The sequence below is a fragment of the Mauremys mutica genome, chromosome 3 (assembly GCF_020497125.1).
Source record: "Mauremys mutica isolate MM-2020 ecotype Southern chromosome 3, ASM2049712v1, whole genome shotgun sequence".
In the NCBI taxonomy this organism is placed as follows: domain Eukaryota; kingdom Metazoa; phylum Chordata; order Testudines; family Geoemydidae; genus Mauremys; species Mauremys mutica.
The window spans coordinates 34,005,800-34,025,099 of record NC_059074.1 but is presented as its reverse complement, the minus strand read 5'-3'; the positions used below and the strand labels follow the sequence as shown (position 1 = coordinate 34,025,099).

At 40.2% G+C, this 19,300-nt stretch overlaps 1 long non-coding RNA gene across 6 annotated transcripts in view; it reads right to left on the bottom strand.

Annotated features, from left to right (window-relative positions):
* Nucleotides 1-3,777: 3,777 nt before the first annotated feature.
* Nucleotides 3,778-19,300, bottom strand: part of LOC123366256 — a 59,746-nt gene continuing 44,223 nt past the window's right edge. For 3 of the 6 annotated variants that reach the window (XR_006577986.1, XR_006577988.1, XR_006577989.1), the window contains 4 exons: nucleotides 10,502-10,567; nucleotides 6,092-6,276; nucleotides 4,829-4,900; nucleotides 3,778-4,223 (listed from right to left, as the gene is read on the bottom strand). This is a non-coding gene — a long non-coding RNA (uncharacterized LOC123366256). Of the gene's footprint in view, nucleotides 4,224-4,828; nucleotides 4,901-6,091; nucleotides 6,277-9,665; nucleotides 9,805-10,501; nucleotides 10,606-19,300 lie in introns of those variants that run through there. The other 3 variants (XR_006577990.1, XR_006577991.1, XR_006577987.1) reach the window with 3 other exon arrangements.

Sequence of the window (19,300 nt, the reverse complement as noted above, 5' to 3'; positions counted from 1 at the left end):
TCAGAACTATTAGCAATTATCTTTGAGAACTTATGGAGAGATAGGAAAGGGCAAATATGGTATCTATCTTTTTTACAAAGAGAACAAAGAGGATCCAGGGAATTATAGACCAGTCAGCCTAACTTTGATACCTGGAAAAATACTGGAACAAATTATTAAATAATCATCTTATGAGCACCTAGAGGATAATAAGGTAATAAGTAATAACCTACATGGATTTGTCAAGAACATATCATACCAAACCAACCTCAATTCCTTCTTTGACAGGATTCCTGGCCTACTGGGTGTAGGAAGCAGTAGAGGTAATATGTCTTGATTTTAGTAATGCTTTTGACACAATATCACATGACGTTCTCATAAGCAAACCGGGGAAATGTGGTTTAGATGACATTAGGATGAGAAGGGTGCATAGCTGGTTGAAAGACAGTACTCAAAGAGTTGTTATAAACAGTTTGCTGTCAAACTGGGATGTTGTATCCAGTGGGGTCACACAGAGGTCTATTGTCATTAATAATGTGGATAATGGAGTGAAGAGTAGGCTTATAAAATGTATGGTGACAGCAAGGGAGGGGGCCAGGGGCAGGAAGATTTGCAAACACTTTGGAATTCAGGATTAGATTTCACATTGATGTTGATGAACTGAAATCGGTAAGATAAAATTCATTCAAGACAAGTGCAAAATACTACACAAGAAAAAAATCAAATGCACAACTACAAAATGAGGAATAACTGGCTGACAAGAATGTAGGGGTTATAGTAGATCACAAATTGGAGATGAGGGAACAATGTGATGCAGTTGCAAAAAAAGCTAATATTCCGAGTATTATGTACAGGAGTATTGTATATAAAGCATGGGAGGTGATTGACCCACTCTGCTCGGCACTGGTGAGGCCTCAGCTGGAGTAATGTGTCTAGTTTTTGGCACCACATTTAAGATGTGGACAAACTGAAGAAAGTCCAGAGGAGAGGAACAAAAAATATAAAAGGTTTAGAAAACCAGACCTACGAGGAAAAGTTTAAAAACTAGGAATGTTTAGTCTTGAGAAAAGAAGACTCAGAGGGACCTGATAACAGTCTTTAAATATGTTCAGGGTGGTTACAGAGGGGACAGCGATTAGTTGTTCTCTATGTCCGCTGAAGATAAGATCATCAGCTTAATTTGCTGCAAGGGAGATTTAGGTCAGATATGGAGGAAAAACTTTCTAACTATATGTGTAGGTAAGTACTAAAACAAGTTCCCAAGTAAGGTTTTAGAATCTCTGTCACTGGCGGTTTTTAAGAACAGGTTGGACAAACATTTATCAGGGAGGGTCTAGGTATACTTGGTCCTGTCTCACTATGGGGGGCTGAACTAGATGCAGGGACGGGTTTAGGTATTTTGCCGCCCCAAGCACGGCATGCAGGCTGCCTTCAGCGGCTTGCCTGCGGGAGGTCCCCGGTCCCATGGATTCGGCGGCAGCCTGTGGGAGGGTCCGCCGAAGCTGCAGGACCAGCAGACCCTCCGCAGTCATGCCGCCGAAGGCAGCCTGCCTGCCTGCCACCCTTGTGGTGACCGGCAGAGCGCCCCCCGTGGCTTGCCGCCTCAGGCACGCGCTTGGCGTGCTGGTGCCTGGAGCTGCCCCTGACTAGATGATCTCTCAAGGTTCCTTCAGCCCTATATTGTTATGATTCTACAATGCACAGCCCATTTATCCAACACCCCACTCCTGAAAGGCTCTTCTGGGGACTGAGGGGTTCCTGAGCCAATCTGGCATCGGGGACAGAATGAGTTGCTACTCTCACTGATATCTCCTCTTCATTGAGCCTGCAGACTGAAACATCCCAGACTGTGCAAGCAGTTTGCAGGGGAAAGTGACAAATGCTCAATTGAACCCTATGCTCATGTTGGTACCTAGACTTTTGGCTTCCCTAACTTATCAAAAACATACCCATCCACCCATGTAAAGACAGCAGATTGCTACCTCGTGTAAATTGATACAGCTGCACTGAAGTCAGTGAAGCACTTGCTGTTTACCCCAGCTAAGGATCTGACCCAAAATGTTTGTGACTAGATCTGTTAAACCATTGAGCCAGATTTTCCCTTTACACTAATGTTATAATTTCTGTGTAGTTACACTGACAGAAAACTGCTGTAAATGGAATAGAGAATCTGGCCCCAAAAGCTCATGTACCTTTAGGCACAAACTTTAGTGTTAACCTTCTGACCTTTAATATTCTAATCAGTCTTTCAGAAATCCTATTTTTGTGCTTTTTCATGTGGAAATGAATGACTTGCTGTTCTTTTGTATGATAATTTCACTGAGTGACAATTATTACTTTGTGTCCTCAGCTGTGGAAAGGGTAGAGCTGAGTTACTTCAGTTCAGTCCTTTGTTGCTCACTTCTGATTTATAAATTAGATATTTTTGTCCTTACAAACAGAGTGAAAGAAAAAAGATGTAAGATCATTAACCTCATCTAAATATTAATATATACATTCAGTACCAATCTCAAGCAAAGGTAAAAACTTGCAACTATTATTATTCCTTCAAAATGGTTTTGGTTCTTTCCTGATTTTGTATCAGAACCAAATTCTACCTTTTAACTTTTTTTCCATGTGTCAGTGGGATTTGCATATGTGGATCCAGGATAGAAACTGGACATAGTGACCTCTCCAACAGAAATAAAGATTACATTGCATAGAAATAGAAATCTCCAGTCTACAAGCAACATTTCTTTTTATTCCAGAACTGTAATTTTAAGAATTCTTTAGAGAATTCCTTCAAATAGACTAGACCATCGATTAATATAAATCATATGAAAGTAAATTTATGATTATTATAGTGCCTTTAACAATAAAGTAGTATATTAATTGGCCTCCTATGTTACATTTCCATTATTTATTGTGGTCAGTTTCATAGCAAGAGTATAGCTAATGCTATTTCAAAAACCTAAAGCCCAGTTCACGCTAACATGCACAAGCATGCTAATTGTTTCTTAGATGTGTATTAGCTTCAAATGAGAAAACGTGAAGAAATAACACCAACTGTAGAAAACAAAGAACAGTTATTTAAAGTAAATTGTAGACAGTGATATTGCCAAAATTCTGTAGGGCCTTCATCACAGTGAGAGGCGAATGGCTGGTGTATTAAACCTGTGCAATTCGCTTTACAGATTCTTTTCCCACTGCCCACATGTTCAGTTTTACTCAACAACAAGCCCTATTGTACCTTATTTTCCTTTTGAAGTAAAGCCCATATTGGTGAGAACAATCACTAAGATGACACTTAGAAAAAAGCAACATGATTTGAACAGCTGTAGACAGTCGGTTATTTATCAGAAATTTTAACAAAGGCCAAATGGAAAAGTGGCAGTTCAGTAAAGAACTAGATAGGGAGTACTGCCCTAGCACAACTGTTCCACAAGACGAGAGAGTTACAAAATGAGAAAGTAAACATTCCACTGTATTCTAGCAAAGAGGATGAGAAGATACTTCCCCCCCTGAACACTTGAAAGTGGCAAACTCAGCTCCACTTAAACACAAAAAAATCAACTTTGAAACAATGGTGCAGTTATGAATCTAAATATACAAGTTCATCTTCTCAGCATGCCATTAACTTGCCTATATCGTACAGACAGTGTAAAGTTATACATATGCACCAGATCTTCAACTGGTGTAAGTCAGCATTGCTCCATTGACTTCAAAATTACTGGTGGAGTTGCGTTGTCAGGATGCTCAGGAGAGCCCGAAAGCTGACACAGGACCTGTCCTCTCACTGATTCACAAATTTTGGGGGAAACCATGCAACAAAACTCTTCCTTAAACAGACAGATTGGGGAAAACTCACAAGGGGAATCCTCATGGAGTGTTCCTAGCCATCCTTCTTGATCCCGTCCTGTGGGAATTTCTGAAGAAAGGACCCTCTATTATTCAATAACGGACAATTTGCCATAGTCAGCTGAACAGTTTATGAATTATACCATCTCTCTGAGATCCAAAGCAGAGCCCCAAAGAAATAAACACACAAGCATACATGGTGGATATGTTTCTAAGCTTTTAGTTAGAACATCATGTGCAATAAAAAAAATCCAAGTTCTAGCTGTTAATATAAAACTTATAAACTATTGAAGGAGGAACTTTCAACCATTTCATTCCTACATTTATCTTTTCTTTTGAAAAAATTCACATTTCCAGAAATCACAGAGTGCTGCAGCTATAAAATGGAACCCTCTTTTTGGCTGCATCTGTAAAAGATCAAAAAAACATGATGCACTAACCAACAAAATAAATAAATAAAATAAAATAATAATACAATTTTTAAAAGCTTGAAGCTGTGCATTTGTGAAGACCATAAAGTATAACTGAAACTGGTTTGGAAATTCAGCTATCAATAATTCTCCTTCTGACTGGAGCATCTCAGCATGTGAACAAACACCCAAATAATACAAATTCATATAATAAATATTAGTATAAATCCAACAAGTTTTTCACCATATTTGATTAGAATTGACCCTTCAAAAACCAATCTCCAAAATTCCAAAGTGTTGTATTGCAGCAGATTTGTATATATTTTATCTGTTTCAATTCAATTCCATAAACCCTTTTCTTGTTAAGAGAAAAGGATTAGCATATATGATGTGGCCAGGTGGTTACAGAACTTGACTGTATGAAATGTGATAGGCTAAATCCCATTTACACTAATTACATCCACAGCAGCACTGGCACATACAACTTCATGCGTGTTTTAGCTCTGAGCTTTAAAACATATTAGTTTGATGTTAACTTAGGACATCAGTGTCTTTATCTGGAATACGCCAAAGCACTTTTTTCCCAAGCTATTTGTTCTTACCCATCAGCAGCTCATTAGAGACTTCAACATGTGTTTTCATGTGCAAAGCTAGCGCCAGTTGACAAATGTAGGCTGCAAAACAGAAGAGAAATAAGATATTAAAGATCTGATTATTGGTCAAACAACATGTACAGTTACATAATATAATTTGCAAGTAATTATTTCACTCCCAAATATTTCATAATAAATGCTACCCAAGAAAGGTTAACCCCAATGATATAACTAAATTTGTAAAGAGCTTTACAAATTTGATTATGTCATTGGTGTTAAAATTAATTCCAGATAATTGGAAGCACTGTCTGTTTTTCTACCATAGTGAATTCTGAACAGTTTTTATGGGGCTTTACTGCTGGGTGGACAGTTCTACCATATTTTTATGTTCATGTTCCTGCCATGACAGAAAAACATTTTGAGTTAAGCTATTCACCCTCATAAAAAATACTGAGCAAGTTCTTGGAGAGTGTTTTTGCTAATATCTATTATTTGAGAAGGCCCAAAAGTAGAACTAGTGCCTACCCCTAAGAGTTACCAATGTATATTTTAAGCATGACACACAAGTGGAGGTGACAAAGAGTAAGGAGGACAATGAGGCAAGAAAAGACTAGGGTTATAGAAATACCATTCTGTGGCTGCTCAGCCTAGGTACAGAAATATGATGATTGTTCAAGCTGAGATGTTTTAATTAAATGTATTAAAAATTAAGAAAAATGGAACCTCAAGCAAATCCCACTGACATCCCTGGAAAGAATCCAGTAGACTACAATGCTTTTTTGGATCAGGCCCATAGTTAATATTCTTGGCTCACGTAAACCCTAATTCACAAAGCACTTAAACCCATGCTTCAATCCCATTGAAGTCAATGGGCCTTAAGCATCTGTTCAGGTGCCTTGCTGAATTGGGCCATAATATTGGCATGATGGAAGAGATGAATTTTTGGGAGGTATATAGGTGGAAGATTTGAACACTGGAAAACACTGCAATGCTGGAAGACACACACTTTCTTGGGTAGCATTTAAGAACACTCTGAAAATAAATCTCTTACCAAAACTCCATATCTGTCCCCTTCCCAACTACAGTATTATCCACCACTCCACAGATTTTATTTTGAAAACTTAAAAAAAAAATCTTCACCCGATTAAAACAAGAGTCATATGATCAGCCATATCTGACCGCAATAATGTAAGGAAGCAAATAGCTTAGCCCTTGATAGTTTCTATTATCTTGCAGCCCAATGTTGATCTTAGAAGTAGTAAGTCATTTTACCTATCTAGAGCATGAGATGTGCAATGCTGGTACCACCATGCTAGGTGTCAAGCAACAGAGAAAACAATTTTCACAATCTTGAAAAGATTTGAAAAAATAGCACAATTGGCACTGACACAGAATATATTTTTTTTGTTAACACAGCATCATGGCTGTCTTCCTTTATGGAGCAGAGTCATGGAAATCTACAAAAGAAATCAATTAGAAGATTAATTCATTCCTAAGTAAATGCCGATGGAAAATCTTCAGAGTCCATGTAAAGAATTTCTGATGCTGCAAGAAACTCTAAGAAGAGCAACCCAATGTAAAGCATCAAACAGGGTAAGAAGGTGATCATGAACATGTTTAGAACACACTTTAAGGATGCCACCCACATGACTTCCATGGCAAGTGATAATATGGACACTACCTGGAAAGTGAAAAAGAGGGCTACCTAGAGAAACATTACACAGAACAATAGAGAAAGAAACCAGATACATCAACTTGACACTCAGAACTCTGAGCAGACCAGCACAAGACCAAAATAAATGATAGAAACTGATGGACACCCTACGACCCATAGGTGTGGGAACTAGGGACATGGGGGTGCTGTGCCCGCCTCCAGATGTCGCCCCAGCCTCGGTCCCCTTACCCCTGTCTGGTCTCCCCTCCTGGAGACACGGCCCGGGTCCCGGTCCCAGGTCTAGGGAAGGTGGGGCACGGACAGGGTAAGGGAGCTAGCTTTCAGCACCCCCACTATTAAAAGTGTTCCAGTGCCACTGCTATGCCCTTGAGTGTTTGGGAGGATAAAGAAGAATGTTGCTCTTCTCCTGCCTACTATTTTGGCATAACATCTCGCAGAAGTGCTGGCTGAAGATGAAACAGTCCTTCCTGATTGCCTCAGGTCCTAATTATATTAGCTACCTATCATGCTGCCATTGAAGTCAATTGGACGTTTGCAATTGTTCTCAGTGGAAACAGGACCAAATCCTCTTTCTTCTTCAAAAGGATATCGAGCCTGATCCAACTCCAATGAAAAGATCAGCCTCATTCTGATTTCTTTGTCTAAAAATCTATTTATTACTAATTTTCAAAAAAGAATAAGCTATAAGACACTCTAGTTGTCTATTATCTTTTACCCTGATTTTTAGATCCCCTTCTTTACACTGAAAAATAAATTCCGTACAGGAGACTATAACATTAATTAAAAGGCAGTATTCCCTTGGGTTAGGTGTTAAAATATTGTCATATGAAAAAAATCATGACTCAATTCAATTTAGCACTCTCACAGAATCTAAGAACCAATGTTTATCTATTAGCCAATATTTACTGTTTAAACTTTTTATACTGCAAAACAAATGCAATAATTCAGCCGCATCATGATTGGAATTCAGGAGCTTAATTCTGAGACCTCTTATAAACCTGAACAGTCCTTATTCGTACAAGTAACCCCTTAAATTCTATGGGCCTACTGACAAGAGTAAGGATATTAATATAGACGCATATTGTCTCTCTAAAAATATTCTACTATGATTCTATTAGAGTATTTTTGAAGGGGAACATGATATTATTTTTAACTAGCCAGATACACAAACCTGATGGCTTTTGTTTCATAAAGATATTACTCATATTTCAATATGTGTTTGGAACATTCTAATATGCTCCAAGCAGCTTGCATACAAAAAATGATCCCTTATGCTCTAGTTCAAAAAGAATTATTTTGGGGAAATTCTGTGGCCTGTGTTACACAGGAGATCAGGCTGGATGATCAGCATTGACCCTTCTGGCCTTGGAATCTATGAATCTATGAAAGATGGTGGAGAGACTGTGGTTCTACTGCCACTTATATTCAGATTTGGTGGAGTTGCTCAGGAATTCCAGTGATTAGTAACTAAGCAGTGCAAACGGTGAATGTATATTGTTAAATTGGATTACGGCATTGTTAGTCTAAGGATATGTCTACACTACCCACTGGATCGGCAGGCAGCAATCGATCTAGCGGCGGCCGATTTATCGCGTCTAGTCTAGATGCAATAAATTGACCCCTGAGCGCTCTCCTGTCGACTCCTGTACTCCACCGTTGCGAGAGGCACAGGCGTTGTCGATGGGGGAGCGGCAGCAGTCAACTCACCATGGTGAAGACACCACAGTAAGTGGATCTAAGTATGTCGACTTCAGCTACATTATTCATGTAGCTGAAGTTGTGTAACTTAGCTCGATCCCTGCCCCACAGTGTAGACCAGGCTTTAGGGAGAAACTGCTCCCAAAAGTCACATGCTTTACTCAAATTCCTTCTCCAAGAACCATCATCATTCAAGGCTGACCCACTGCACCCACTGTGTTGCTGGGGAGCCCCTGATTTTTCCATGACCTAAGGTATCAACAAGCCCTGACAGACCGTTAGATACTAAAGAGCATCCCCTTTTGGAGGGTTTCATTTATTAGCAGAAAAGCCAACACAGAACATAAACAACATTTTCATTGGACTAGCTTAGCTGGATAACCTGACCGTTCTTAGTCCCTGAGTCCAGTGTTTGCCTCTTTCCAGGCTCTCCGCAGGGGTTCTCTCACCTCTGGTCTCTACCCTTGTATCAGGCCTCATGTCTCTACTGGTGTATGAGTCTTCTCTGGAGTCAAGTTCCAGAGGTGTCCATCCACTGCAACTCTTCTCCGGGGACAGCAGGTGATCCTTGCCATGCCAGGCTCCCAGCTCGTATCTGTGAACCATCCTTCCATGCTCCTAGGCTGAAACTGCAGCCTTCCATCTAGCAGGCTCTCCTCTCTGTAAGCACCTCTTACAGGCTCCCCATTCCAGCGGGTTCCCTGGAGAGCTCACCTTCTAGGCTTCCTGCTCAGCCCTTGGGCTCTGACCTCTCTGGGGAGTTCCTCTCTATGGAACCTTCCGTCTCCCTTGAACATTCCCCAATGACTGAGCTTGGGTAACCTGTATTCGATCCAGGTGCTTGTTTACTAATCAGACTATGGGGCAGTCAATTACCCATAGGTGGGGCCTTCATAAGGCAGTCATGGGCAAACTGGGCCCTAACTCCCCATAAACAGCAGCTGCCCTGTTACATTCCCATATAGTAATTGCATTAGAGTGGTGAAATCCACATATGTCTTCATAGGACAGATAGTCTAATGAGGTTTGGGAGGACTTTATCATAGAGATGATTGGTTTGAAAATGGACACAAATAACAAGCTCTCTAGTGTTTGGCTTTGTTCATAACTTATGCTGCAAAGGACACTACTCTTCCCAACTTCTAATCATGGAGTTAAGAAGAGGAAAAGAATAGGCCCCTCCTTGCAATATATGCCCACCGTAGCTGCTGGTTTTGTGTTATTTCTTAAATACAAATCATTTCCCGTTTACAATATCTTTGGTAGGAAACAGCTGAAACCACAACATTTAGATCTGGATTCAAATCTAGATTTTGAATACTCCAAAGTTCAGATATGTTTGGCTGTAGGATCTGCACTGTAGTGACATCAGAAGGAGTAAAAATATTTTTAAAAAAACCATAAAGTGTTTTTAAAAATCATTTTAATCTACCCTTGAACCACTATACACCTTAATCACAGTCATACCATTATTGCGTGGGGTCACTGCAGGGCAGAGTTAAGGTTGTTTGGATGTCTTAATTGTGCATTTCCATGACTTAACATGTTTGGATTTCTTTTAAGTGTAACCTGAGTGCTGAACTTCCAGGTCTTGAGGATAATTGCAACATACCTGTAATGTATTTTACACTTAGGTTACCAATATATACAGTCAATCAACTCCATTGTAACACAGTTTTTTGACTTGGAATGCATAAATGTTTAATGCATATACTGCTGCTGGACTACTCCTCCTCTCTAGGCCTCCCCAGGCAGCCTAATGTTTAACTTGGCAGTTCTCAAGATTTGTATGCCCCACTGTGACAGGGTGCTGAGCAGCAAGAATGTAGAATCAGCCCCCTGCCACGCCAGCCCCATTTAAGTGAATAAAGTGGCGCTGGCTGGAAAGAACCTGCCCTAATGGGGAAGGAAAGCCAGCTGCCAGCCCAATTAGCCCAGGGCTACATAAGAGGCTGGGAAGAAGGAAGAGGGAGAGTGGGACAGAGGAGAGTGAGGGAGTGCAGGCAGAGAGAAAATCCTTCCCTCCTGGGTTCAGACACAAAGAACTCAGAGCTGAGTTCATTGTATGGTGAGAAGATGGTGGGAACACACGCTTGTAAATAAAAGCACCAGTGGTTTCAGAACTACAGGGTCTCTGAGTGACTTTATCTGGGCCTAGCAGAGGCAGGAGCCAGGAGGGCCAGCTGCGCTCGGTTACACCCACCAGCAAACAAAAATCCCCAAAGATCAAAGTCATCTGTGCATATGTACTCTCCACTCCATCTGAACACAGTGCTTGTCTTGTAATATACATACTGAGACACACTCACCCATGGCAGCGTGTGGTAGCTGGGACAAAAGTTGGCTCTGGTATGGTAACTATTGTTGTATGCCCACTGTTAAGACAGAACAATCATAGCTTGAGTTATTTGCCCTAAAATGGGGAAATAAAGGTTATTTGGGTTACAAAACAAAGCCTGTAACGCTTAACTTTTTTTGCTATATTTCTCTGACTTCACTTTTCACCACAACCCCATTTTCTAAGACTTACCATAATAAACCAACAGTCATATAACTCATACTTCTAAGAAACATGCTGTTGAGAGCAACCCATTTTACAAATTGCCAATTAGTCATGTTTGAGTAGTTACCACTACAAATTAGCTGGAGTAAAAACAAAATGTAACAGCTTTGATTTGTTCATTTTTAATCTTTAGGAACTTGATCCTGGGGAAACTGAGATTTTAAAAATACTTTGCATACTGATTTTAAATATGGAATATGGAATCTGCCAAAAAAAATTATACCCTTGTAAAAAGGCAGGATGGTCACATGTGTTTGTGCAAAGCATAGATGGCCAATCTTTAAGGATCCATGTGCGGAGAGTCTCACGCTGAAATGGCTTTATGGGTCACATACATATTCTGCCATAGCTGAACCCCAAGGGATACTGCAGCTAAGCATAAAAGTTTTTCAGACACTACAATTAGGTTTAAATGGGCATATGGCAGAAGAAATCTGTTCACATGGTGGGCGGGTGGGGAGGAGGAAGAGAAGTTTATATCATAAGCAAAATTAAGAAAAATCAAGATGACAGGCTATTACTAAACTAATAGAAGGGGTGATACAAATGGAAGGAGAATGAGCTTGGGGAAGCACTTGGATGGAACATGTAAACTCTTGGAGTATGGCTATTTTCCAGAGAGAGGGATACAATGCAGATTTGACCCTCACGTAGAAATGTAACGTCATCGTCTTAAGATCACTTACTCTTTGGCATTTTCCACGTTCTGTGCAGTATTTTAGGTACTAGGCTGCTCACATTTCTACAGAACTGTATTGATTACATTGGTGCCTGGTACATTTCTATAGGATTTTTCCATATGGGCACTTGTTTTAAATGCATGATAAATGATGTGGGAGGCCTGCTTTCAAGGTTTGCCTCCTCCTTCAGAGAGCTCACATATATGAGTGCTTCTGTGAAAGCTTTGAGCTATATGGGCCAAATCCCACTGAAATCAATAGGAGTCTTTCCATTGACTTTATGGACTTTGGATCAGGCCCTTTATCCCGACCTTCAAATATTTGTTGGTTGGGTTTTTTTAAACTGCGCATTCTAATAACACAAGTTTAATTAAAGAGAAATCTATTTACAACCTTAACTGCATCTTAACAAAGTTTTTTGTCTGGGACTTATAAACTATAATTTAGAGTTAACATATATAATTACCAAAGAAAGCAAAATGAAATCCACTATTGTTAAAGAACAAACAGCAATTCCAGTTAACAGGGGGGCTAATACAAGTTCTAGAGATGTATAGTTCTAGAGATACAGCAGGGACCATTTTCTTATTATGAAATCTACTGTTCACTTTATGCTGTGGTAGCTCTTTTGCACAGATGAGATGCATTTACACACTCTACATATGAGTCGTATCCCAGAAATGTTGCCATAGAAGGCTTTTTTATACAAGGGGTAGAAGTTTCAAAAGCACCTAGATGATTCAGGAGTCTAAGCCTGAACATCGCTTAGGCACTTTTGAAAATTTTACCCTAGAGAAGTTAGGTGTTGCAACTACTGTTACAATCCTCTAATACATGTATAAAAAGTTTCACATCCACCATGAAAAATTCTTCCCACAGATACATGGGGGATGTATACCACTGTTTTCATTGCATTTGTTCTGAGCAAGACTAAGCATCATAGAATATCACGGTTGGAAGGGACCTCTGAAAGTCATCTAGTCTGACCCCTTGCTCAAAGTAGGACCAATTCCCTGACACATTTTTAACCCAGTTCCCTAAATGGCCCCTTCAAGGATTGAACTCTGGGGTTAGTAGGCCAATGCTCAAACCACTGAGCTATCCCTCCCCATCATCCACCATGATGTTACTCTGCATCATTGTAATGCGATGCTGCACCCAAAAGCCTTGTTTACATGGATTTTTTTTCCTTAAAATTACCCACTGCCATGGGCATGCCCATGGCAGGGTAAACAGGGCATGCCCACCCCCCAAATCCACATGGGCATAGAACTCCTCCGGCCTTGGGGCTGCAGCAGGGGAGAGCAGGTTCCTCCAGCCCTGGGGCTGCAGCGGGGACACAGAATTCCTCTGGCCCCAGTGACAGAGGAGCTCCATCTCTTTCCCCACTGCAACCCTGGGGCTGGAGGAGCTCTGCAACCCTGCCACAGCAAAGTACCTGTGGATACATTTATTCAGATGGCTGTATGGCTCATCGATTTTTGCTGAAATGGTGAATGTAGTGCTGCTTATTTCTATGTATATGTTATAGGTGTGTGTGTTGATATAGTTTAATGTGTATAATGTGTGTGTTTAACATGTCTCCTCCCGCAAAATGGTCAAATGTAAATTCCTGTGCATGCCCTGCCGATGGTTACTACCACCAGTCAATAAGTTAGTGCACACAGTCTGCCAGCATTTTAACCAACATGTCATTTAAACTGGCCCTGAATAATGGTTAGCCAAACAGGTTAAAACTACCTGGTCACAAATTTTCCACTGAAACATTTTTCCAAATAGAAACTGACAATTTTGTTGAACATAATCTTTCTTCAGGAAGTGTCAAGTCTTTGGCAACATTATTCAGGTTTTTATCAAAAAACCCCAAACTCAAAATTTGGTTTTGCTGAAAGTATTTGCTCCACTGGCCAAAATTTTTCAGATGCCAAAAAAAGGAAACAATTTAAAAAAGTTTCAATTTTCATTGCTGAAAACTAAAAAAAAGATCAGTTCTTGGTTAAAAAAACCTGAAAAATAATGTAATTTTTTGACTAAAATGAAAAGTTTTTCATTTTCATTTACGTTGTTTACAGGAAATTCTTTCCTCCCCTTCCGCAACCTCCAACCAGTTCTAGTTTTAGCACCAACAACTGGATGAGGGCTCCCAATGGTGGTAGCAATAGTGTGACATTTTAAGAAAGAAGGCCTGGACAGTCGCACATCACAGTGGTCTGCTGAACTGGCCCAGGAGACAGTGGTGCAGGTGGCCACACTAGGCATTTTCTTTCAGGTGCGCAGAGTGCATGTCAGCCACATGCAACATTTCCTGAAAGCACTGCAGGGCCTATGGATGGTACTTATCTCCCAGTGGCCAGTGTAACGCCCCAGAATAGATGAATGATGTCAACAGTTTATAGCGTACACTTGTTCATAGTTTTGGTTTGCTGCTTTTTCTGCTTCCAAGGATCCTGTCCAGCACAAAGATCCATGCATGTGTAGTGAGGGAAAGGGGCTACTCCACTTTCACAAAGGCCATGATGGAATGTCAGGACCTAGTGCTACAATCCCTATACACCAGGTGTTTACTGCAATGAGTACCACCAACAATGGGTGGCAGCACTGAAGGAAGAAAGGAGCTTGATTTTACCTTTCCTTCAATATTTTTAGATTTAATTATGTTCTATTTCCTCCTCTCTTGTTGTGTTAATGTCTTGTATTTATCACTTCCTCTCCCAAGTAATGTTGCTATGCACAGAGCTCCTCTCAATTCAGAGCTGTGGGAATAGATTCATGGAGCCATGTGTGATTTGTATAGCACTTTGGGACCCTTCAGGGGGAAAGACACCATAGAAATGTAAGATCATTAGCCTTATAAAGATTGTGGCTGCTCTTTCTTGGATCAGACACTTTAGATTTGTATTATGTTTCTATGTCAGAAAGGAAATATGAGCCAAAGGTGAGAAAAAAATCTGTTCTCTGAGGTCAGATTCACATTCCATACATTAAATATTGTATATTTATTACGACACTGTTTTTCTTTTCCACTTTAAATGCCTAATTTTTTTCTGGACTGCCCCTATTAGATTCTGCCTCACTTTCTAAAGTTTAACCTTTTGTTAATTGGAGATCGGGGATTTATCAGGGGTGTGCACAGGAATTTAAATTTGACCGCTGGAGGGTGGGGGGTACATTAAACATACACATATTGTACACATTAAACCATATCAACACAGACACATACATCATATGCATAGAAATAAACAGCTGTACACTCACCGTTTCATTGAAAATCCATGCGCCGTGGAGCCAGCCGAATAAATGCATCCATAAGTACTTGGCTGCAGTGTGGGCACAGAACTTCTCAGCTGATTACGGGGCGGGTGGGAGGAAGGGGTGTGCCCCTGCTTGTCCCCCTTTGTGCACACCCCTTGGGATATTACATTTTCAGTTTCCACAAGGTAATAAACATGAGCAAGATTCTTTCACGCCAGAAACCCAGGTTCACGAGCAATCTCAGAACTTTGGCTCCTTCAGTCACTGCAGAGACTAGGCCAGGTTGTGAAAATGACACAGTTGCTCTCCACAATGGCACTGTCCTTACTAGCCTGCTCTTCAGCTCCTTCTATCAGCAGATCAGCGGCAGACCTATAAGCAGGGCCTCAACAAAAACCACAGATTGCATTCTCCTGGTCAAAAGGTAATTTGGGATGGTAGTTAACATGGGAGGAATGGGGAAGAAAGGAATGTGAGGATTCTAGAACATGTTGAACTTCTGATTTAAAGAGATGTCTCCCTTGCTCAAATAACTACACTATGAAAGGGTTCATCTGAAAGGAGGAAAAATACCCAAGAAAGCTAAATCCATTTCTGAATACTCTAGGTCAGATCTTCAGGTGGTGTAAATAAGCATAGCTCCATTGACTTCACATATCAGTTTACGCCAGCTAAGGATCTGGCTCTTTTTGTTGTACTTAATTTACCTTTTTAAAAAAAATAAGTCAAAACGTATGGCTTTATCTTCATGACAGATTAGGTTTAAATTATTGTAATGATTCCTCCCTTTTAGAATAGGTTTCAGCTTCATTCCATGATTAAAAAGTCTTCCATCAGGTACTTTCATTGCAGAATTACAGAAGTTGGTTAGCCAAATTCTGATGTCATTTACACCAAGGTTATTCCAGACTTTGTTTGAGTTACTCCAGATTGACTCTATTGTAAATGACAACAGAATTTGATTCAATATCCCTATGATCTGAGTCATACACACATAACATATACCTTTCTCCCCAGCACAATACCAAGTTTTCATATATTTGGTAAAATACTTTATATAAGCAGCCTTCTATTTTTAATATTTTTTATATATTTAATAGGGAAATTGTTCAAAGAGGGGTTTTTTTTTGCTAGAAAGAGCAAAGCACTCTGCACAGTTCACACACATACTGGGACTTCTGTTTTTAAATCTCTGCACCAATCCTGCCACTATAAAGGCCAAAATATGACTGACTCCAAAATTGGATCTGGCCCTTTATTGCCAGATTATGATATCCTTAGGACTTACACTGAGGAGCAATTTAGGCCTGGTCTACACTACGGGGGGGGTCGAACTAAGGTACGCAAGTTCAGCTACGCGAATAGCATAGCTGAACTCGAACTACCTTAGTTCGAACTACTCACCCGTCCAGACACCGCGGGATCGAAGTCCGCGGCTCCCCCATCGACTCCGCCACTGCTGTTCGCGGTGGTGGAGTTCCGGAGTCGACGGGAGCGCGTTCGGAGTTCGATATATCGCGTCTAGATGAGACGCGATATATCGAACTCCGAGAAGTCGAACGCTACCCGCCGACCCAGGTGGGTAGTATAGACGTAGCCTTAGAGTCTGATCCAAAGTCCACTGAAATCAATGGGGATCTTTCCTCTGATTTCAAGTGAGCTATGGATCAGGCTGTTACTCCACGAGTAGCCCCATTGACTTCAGTTGGGCTATTCATGACATAAATTACTATTCAATGGAATCAGAGTATCATAATCTGGTCCTTAGTGTTTTTAGATGCATTCTTTCATAACATGCAAAGCATGCCCTAAAAAGTTTTAATCAAAGATTTTTAAAGGATGATACCGTTACAAGCTACCATAAAGCATGTTCAACAGAGATCATGTAGATATAAAATTTTAACAGTGAGAGTCATTAACCATTGGAACAGCTTACCAAGGGTCATAGTGGATTCTCCATCACTGACAATTTTTAAATCAAGATTGGATGTTTCTGCAAGATCTACTCTAGGAATTACTTTGGGGGAAGTTCTATGGCTTGTGTTATATAAGAGGCAAGACTAGATGAGCACAATGGTCCCTTCTGGCCTTGGAATCTATGAATCTATGTTATTAAATAAAACAACGTATAATATGTTATTTAAATTATTACAAAGCATCAACTGTCATACTTAATAAACACTAACCCCAGGATGTTTAAATGGAACCCTGATGCACACTTAGCAAAAAATAATTTTAAAATGCATAACATATGTAGAGAGCATCCGCTGTTTTTTTTTCCTGAAAAAAAGACACTGCTTGTGCCAAACACTGACACCCTTCAAGTTCTCACAGTGCTGGGGTAGCTATACTTTAATACCGTATACTGTGTGCATAACCTTCTCACAGTTAAATCTGGGCCAGAAGTGTAGGGGGAAAAACAACAACAACCCAAGCCAACATATTTAGGAATTCTAGGCTGCTGGTTATTAAAGTGCCCTTCGTTCACCTGCTACATCCAAATCAAAAGGCCGTGATTGGTGTTTAGTCTTGTAAACTGGTATTGTGTGAGCAGTGGGCAGCTGGAGCCCTCTGAGAATCTTCACTTGTCAGAGATGAATCAATCATCTCGAAAGATGTCAGCATCTGCCCAAACCATTTTATATTAGAATAAATGGCAGATGGTGGTGTTTTTATATTTAATCAGTTCCACCAAATGCAGTTTCATCTCTTATAAAACTAAACCATCTGCAGCATGTAGGTGTATAACTCTAGTTAAATGCCCACTGCAGAACCTTTCCTCTTAAAGGTAAGTTGTATGTGTTAACATTTATGGACGTTAAGTACAATAAATATCAAAAGCTTTAAAAAAAAACCCTGCTGTGTTCTTATAAATATGTATATTACTAAAATATAAATATTTTATATCAGAGGTCTATGCTTAATACCTATTTTAGATTCTTGTTATTTATGTAACTACTCAAATTTGCTAGCATGCAAATACTTTCTGTGAAAGAGATCGTTTCCCCCTTTTCTGTACAACTTTATGGACTTGGTCCCAATTTTGTAAACACTGCACAGGAGTAGCATTACTCACATGCATAGACCTACAAAAAATCAATAGGACAAAACACAAATAAAGTTACTCAAATCCAGAACTGTTTGCAGGATCTGGCCCTTGAAATAGAAACTCTTCAGCATATCTTTATTTTGTCACGATTTCTCTGTGCAGCAGGTTGGGCACATTGGCTAAATGGCATTCAAAAAAAATTGGACACCCACAACACTAATATAAGATATCTTTTAACATACATTTGCGCAGCACCATCTGGGTGGGGTTCGACCAACTACAGGCTGGCGAGCTGATTTCAAATACAGACAGATGGAATGTTTTTTCTTTTTTCCTTTTTTTCCTGTGTAGAGCAGACGCACATCTTTGCACCAACTGCACTCAATGCACGTTTTTCCTTAACCAAGTAGCAGTCTATGTGAGTACATAGCAATCGGGGGAGTGAGTGGGAACTACTTTAACATACTGGACTCTGCTCAGGCTTATGCTACTAATGCAGCCACCTCTAATGCCTAAGAGTTCCCTCTTTCCCATGAAACATCTATTGTGAGTTGCAAAAAGACAAAATGACTAGTTCACAGCAAATTACTAAGTGTATATGTAGTTATTCTGTATTTCTACAGCCTTGGAAGCTGACCTAAAAAATAAAAACCTGCCGTAGATTTGGAAAATATATATATATGCTGTCATAAACCTGAAGTGCTGTAAGAGTGATTAAGATTTTCCTTGCAGTGGTGACAAACATAGCATAAGGCAGTGGTTCTCAAACTTTTGTACTGGTGACCCCTTTCACATAGCAAGCCTCTGAGTGTGACCCCTCCCCCCACAAATAAATTAAAAATACTTTTTAATATACTTAACACCATTATAAATGTTGGAGGCAAAGCGGGGTTTGGGGTGGAGGCTGACAGCTTGAGACCCCCCATTTAATAACCTTGGGACCCCCCATTTAATAACCTTGGGACCTCCTGAGGGGTCCCGACCCCCAGTTTGAGAAGCCCTGGCATAAGGCTTGTGTGTGCTGTTAAACAGCTGTCGTATTTCACCCCAACAGCGACTGCATTTCTGTGATTGATTAAGGAACACTGCAGACAGACAGAATACAGCAGATAGACAAAAGTGCTTTATGAATCTTCAGGTTGAAGGATGCCCATAAAAATAAAACAATTTAAGTGACTTTCAGTCTTGTTTAAAAGTTCCAGATGGATGGCTTTGGAAACTAGGCACAAAACAGGTAAAGGACAGGCAGTAGCAGTGCAATAATCTTAATAATGTGCCTGAGCTCTAACTTGGAGGTTCACTTCTAAAGATGAGAGGCTACACAGGCCTATACAATGCTTGGCCTCCCAGCTAAAAGTGCCAGTTATCAGGTATTTTTTGTGATGTGAACACTTGTCTTTCAGCAATTTGGCTGAAACCAGAAATAAATACCTGTATCTTCACAGGAAAATTAACAAGTAGAAAATAATGTTATGCATGGCATGCGCTGACAGAAGACTGCACTTTAAGGATTGGGCAGCTTGGGTGATTCCAGATCCACTGCTAACCAAAAAGATCTAAATGT